Below are 5973 nucleotides of genomic sequence, written 5' to 3'. Positions count from 1 at the left end.
ATTGTTTTCAGCCTCCACCCTTGTGTGTCTTCCCCCATTGTGCAAGCAAGAAAGCTTCAAGCGAGACTCCTTCCTTCTCTCCCACAATCTTGACAGTGTTTTCATACTTGAAGAGTATGTACCACTGCCATAAGATCTTTCTCATATATTGGAGCATGTAGCTCTTGATCCTTGAGGCGTCGGCTCTCAAATTCTACTCCATGATGCTCTTGGTTAAGCACAACTCCAATGCAATCCCCAAAAGCATTGCAGTGAACTTCCAAAGGTTTTTGAAGATTCGGAACTATGAGAACTGGTTCTTGAGTCACAAGAAACTTAATTATTTCAAAGGCTTGTAGTTTCCTTAATCCCCAGCGACCACTTCTTAGTTAGGTCATGTAGAGGAGATGCAACATATGCAAAACCTCATATGAACCTCCTGTACTATGAACATAGGCCCAAGAAACTTCTAACTTTATGCACAGAAGTAGGTGTAGGCTTGAATCTTCTCAGGATCCATTCTCACTAGATTGTGAGAAATAATATGACCCAAGTAATGAATTTCTGAAATGAAAAATTCACTCTTCTTAGCATTGACATGTAGCCTATGCTTACAAAGCTCTTGAAAAACAATAGATAGATGTTTTCTATGCTCTTCTTCAGATTGTGAAAATACTAGAATGTCATCAAAGAAGACACCTGTGAACTTTGAGTGAGGTCTAAAAATTCTATTTGTAAAATCATCAGCAAAAAGATACATTCAAGGCCCCCAGATTGGGACAAGCACCTTAGTGGAGCTCTATGGGCTTACAGAACCTCCTTCAAGACCATGTTAGGGTTCATATCTTTTCATCTATTTTATGTACAAGAGGCTCTTTTTCCTATTGAGGTGAAATTAGCTAACCTTCAGCCATTAGGTGGCACAGTAGGCTCTCAAAAGGAGAAGTTACATCAAAGATTATTGGACCTAGAGAGGCTACAATTGGATCGTGAAGAAGCCATCAACCACTACTCCCAGGAAGCTGAGAACTGTAGAGAAAGGTTCAACAAGAAGCTAACAGATAAAAACATCAAGGAGGGATCTTTAGTGCATCGATATGACAATCGCTTTGATAAAAGAAAGGATGGCAAGTTTCTCTACCGGTGGGAGGGACCGTTTTGGGTCACAAAAAAATTCAACAATGGCTCCTACAAACTTCAAGACATTGAGGGAAAAGTGCACAAGACCAGGGTAAATGGATGGCGCTTAAAACCCTATCACGTCAGGGTGGGATCAACTCAAGATACCAAAGAGTGTCTAGCAGCATAAATACCTCTAGCCAGGTTTGGGGGGGCTATACGATCCGAGAAAATCACAAAAAAAATATTTGTCTAACACTTTGTTGATTTTTTGTACACTTGGAGGTTTGAAATAGAGAAGAGGGTGGGAACAACCATTTGGGAAATCCAAGAAATCACTGGATGGAAATATTTCATAGACCAGTTTACCAACGGGGGGTGAAGAGTAAAGATCAATGGAGGAAGGTGAAGGAAAAATGTGTAATGTGAAAAGAAAAGACATGAAATGGATTCGGAGCCATCCGAAGGGCATGTGAGGCTCATAATGTCATGGCTTTGGAGCCTTATGATAATTCAAACAAATTGGACCCTTCTTGGAAGCATTAGTGGAAGAAAAATTACGTACATGATTTTGTAATATTTTTTAAAAATACTTCCACTCCGATCCAAAAAAACTTTTCACCATGAAAGTTGTAGTGCGTGAGTTGAAGTTTTGGCTGGTATTTTTTAATAATTTTTTGGAGCTACGAGTCGGGAGATATGGCCAAAATTGTGAACACAAACTTATTCCAACTGCGGTGGAGACTACCTCCCAATTTTATACACACCCACACTTTCTTCCCCACACTTAATACTTCCATAAAACATCATTCATTAGACTCCCAACCATTTCCCCTCCCTTCTTCTCTCTCTCAAGCTAATAAACCATTGGAATTCCCCTCCTAAATCACCCTCAAATCATCCTTAATTGTAGTAGTAATATATGAATTCTCACTACTCTCTCTCCATTATTGCTAGATATGATCTTATTTTATGAAGATTCTCTATATTTTTTTATAGGAGAGCTCTTGGACTCAAGCTATGGGGGGGAGAATGGAGACAACTCACCTATGATGGAACTTGATTAAGTACAAAATTGGTCAACAAAACATCTAGATGGAGCTTCCACATTGGTGGAACCGCCTTAATGTAGCTTTGATGGTGTTAATTCCTATTCTATCTTAATCTCCTCCCTAAACACCTCAAGGCCTATATAAAGAGGCCTTCTTCTTTGTAATTTGCAAAAAGAGAGAGCCAAGAGGCCTTTTTCAGCCCTATTGAGCCTTCCCCATTCTCTCTCATGAGCTTATGCAGTTCATTCCCTTACTATAGCTTATGCATGCTCTACAGTGTAATAAGCCCATGCTATTGGTGTCTATATTGTGTATATTGGTTATGTCTTGAGGGTTCTCCCTCTCTTGTGCCCTCTTGGGTTTTATTGATTCATCTATTTTTTGTAGTTCTCTCTCTCTCTCTCTCTCTCTCTCTCTCTCTCTCTCTCTCTCTCTTTTCCTCTCTTCTCCCTCACAAGCTCCTCTTCCTCTTGCATAGCATCCTATTCCACTCTTCCATGACTAGGTGGTGTCCTTACCTCATTCACTTTGTGGCAGAAGGGAGTTTGGCATAGTATAGAGGCTGCCATACCGAATTTCCTTTGTCATCCTCTTTCTTCGAGGTTTTGGGCTACAAACTTTGTGGCTGTATCATGTATTATTCATTGAGTTGCAACACATTAATGAGACACTAAGTCTATAAATCTGCATTTGACTTTAGGAATTCCTCTTTCTCATTATCATTTAATCCTTCTACCATATTGATTAATTCAGATGGTCTCCATTGTGGTGCAAGAGGGGTAACATTAGTCAAGAATATAGTCACTTTATGTTGATTCCTATGGATTGTAAGATTGTATTTATCCCAGTTAATTATGGCTACTTTTACTTGTTGGCATAGCCAACGTCTTTTCAATAATAGGTGATATCTTTGCCAGCATGCTCCGTATTCAACACAACCAAAGAAACTAAGAATTAAATTGTAGCAATTTCCAGTAGCACAAAGCGTATATTACCAAGAACTCTTACCCATTTTTGATTGGCCATTCTTACTAGGAATGAGGTTGGTTCCTAATCCATTAATCCCAATTCTTGACAAGTTGCAAATGTGATGATATTGATACTGGATCCGGTATCAAGGAGGATGTTCTGGTGGATGATCTAGTCCTTGTATTGAACAAGAATATCTAGAATGGTTAGATTAAAAAAGGAAGATGCTAGCACTAGCACTTCTTGGATTTTTGAACTGTTGCCTTCAGAGCACTAAAAATCATAGCTGCTACTTTAGTTTCTGTTAATAATGGTTGCTCTAGCTAAATTGTCTTCAATAGGTGATCCTTGAAAGCTGGTATAAGATTCAAGAGGTCGCCTAGTGGGATTTTAATGTTCATTGGTCCCCATTTGCTTGATACTTTGAATGATTCTAGAATAGCTAAAATTCTTGGTGTATTCCCTTTTGTGGATGTTGCAAGCTTAGGATTAGTCTACTGGCTTCTACTTTCTCCGAGATTAGTGCTTGAGGTTTTACCATGTCTTTATCTAGGGTGATCTTCCAGATCCTTCTTGTGATCTTTATGGAGGTTATCATTTGGTAATTGGCTCTTTTGCATGCCAAGACAAACTTCTAGCTACTCCTATTTATGAATTCCTAGTTGAGAATCTATATTCTTAAGTCCACTAGATTGGAGATTCTCTCTCGCAACTTGCTTGTTTTTCTCATATTTTGGGGTTCTTGCTTCCCGTATATATTCCTACTGCGATTTTGACTTTGCAAACTTTGGGCCTATGGCTAATTTGGGGTGTAAGGGACTCCATCGTGGATGTGGATTTATCTTCACACCTTGTTGTATTCCCTGAATTGGTGGGGTATGGACATCAAACTCCGGATTTTTTCTCATATGTGAGCTACCAAACCAATTTTTAGGTTTAACCTCTAGATTAGAGCTCAGGGATAGATATTTCATCACCATCAACTCTCCAACTGACCATCATACCACCTAATGGTGAGCTTTCTCTTACTCTACCCATGAAGTTTTTGTGGGCCGCATTGCGGCTTCCTTTGTATGTTTTGCCTGACTGGGTTATCAAAGCAACATCTGGTTTTGTGAGTTCCTTGATTTCAACTATGTTACCTTCGAGCATTTGTGCCAAGCCTTGTCCTTGTCTTTTTTTAGCATCATATGCTTGAGCTTTTGGAAACTCTAGTCTCTAGTGTCCTTCCTACATGTAGAAGAAACAATGTTTAGAGAATGGATGCAAATTACCTTGGCCTCTTCCTCATCTACCATACATATTAGGGCCACTGCTTTTGGGTTGGTGGTACTCCTGATTTATGTAATTTACAAACTGTGGAGGAGGTTAATTGGCCAGAGTGGTGGTCCATTCGTTGGAGGGGGATGCTCTTGGTACCTTGCCATCCTCCTAGACGAGCCATCTAGTACCTACCATTGTACTGATAACACTCAATGTTATGAGGGGGCATGTTACACATACTACAACATCTCTAGATTAGGCCGCATTTAGCTTGAACATGTCTAGGATTATTGCACTGTGTGCACCTGATATTTTTTACCTCATTTTTCTTAGTATTTTTTGAGGTTTTCTTTCCCTTGTTATTCCTCTTATTCTTGGTGGGCTTTTTCTCCTCCTCCTCTTCAAAGTTAGTTTCATCATCACTACTAGATTCGGCTTCTAGGTCATAATCAAAATCAAAATCATCATTATCATCATTGTGGGTCTTTTGAGTTGACTTATTGGATTTATTTCCATTTTTTTACTTTTCTTTTGGAAATAAATCGCCTGTAAGGGCTTTCTTATAGAATGGATATATGCTATTACTCAACAAGTCTTAAAGCAAATGCTTTGTATTAGCATCTCATCTTTTGTTTGAGAATTTGGGTCGATTCTACTATTAAGAATAGTGAACTTAGTGATATGCACATGGACTAATATATCTCCGTGCTTAAGATTCCAGATCCTTTCAAGCTTCTGCACAGCTGTTCTATTAGGTTGAAAACTAATACAAAATGCAATGAGTACATCATTCCATGTTGGCTAGCCATGCTCTCCACTAGCCACGTTGCAACCTTTTTCTACATCGAAGATTTGAATATGGAATAGTGTATGCCACATCAAACCAATGAATAAAGGCATTTGGATCCTCATTGAAAGATCTAGAGAACTTTGGAAATGAAATATGGGGTGGGTGGACCATTCGAATCAAAAGCGAGGATAGAGTTGGGAGTATTGAGGGGACAACAATCGGCAGTTTAACAGAATCCAAAAAATGACTTGTTAGGTTTAGTGGAGTAGTGGAAGAAATTGGAGGAAGGGAAAATTCACTACCAATAGAGGGACTGGAATGAGAATAGTACCTTTACAATTGTGGAGAAGGTTGTTGTGCTTGGAATACATCATCGATGAGGATAGATGGAGCCTCAGAAGATGGTATCATTTGGTGCTTCTCAGACCTAGACTACTAAACTTGGCCAAGAGCAAGAAATACATCAAGTGGACCATGCAAATACGTATGCGTTCAGTTTAGCATGCAGGGGAATGATGATAGTGGTTGCCATGTGTAATTGGGTTCGAGCACTACCACCATAGAGTGGAGTGTGATCATACTCAAAGCCAACATAGGTGGACACTGACATCCTACTCTACAATCAACATCCAATGTGCAGAGCTCAACATAGTCACAATAATGAAAACAAATACCAAATGTACTCAACAACATAATAATCTCCAATGTATATTGCTATATAAAAACAATACAACTATCTCAACAAAGATAGAAGTTATGACAACACAATAATCGAGAAAAATCGATGAGGGATCACACAAC

Source organism: Lygodium microphyllum, chromosome 30, assembly GCF_053477565.2.
Source record: "Lygodium microphyllum isolate KBCC chromosome 30, Lygodium_microphyllum_v1.1.10, whole genome shotgun sequence".
NCBI classification, from domain to species: domain Eukaryota; kingdom Viridiplantae; phylum Streptophyta; class Polypodiopsida; order Schizaeales; family Lygodiaceae; genus Lygodium; species Lygodium microphyllum.
This window is presented reverse-complemented; position numbering follows the sequence as displayed.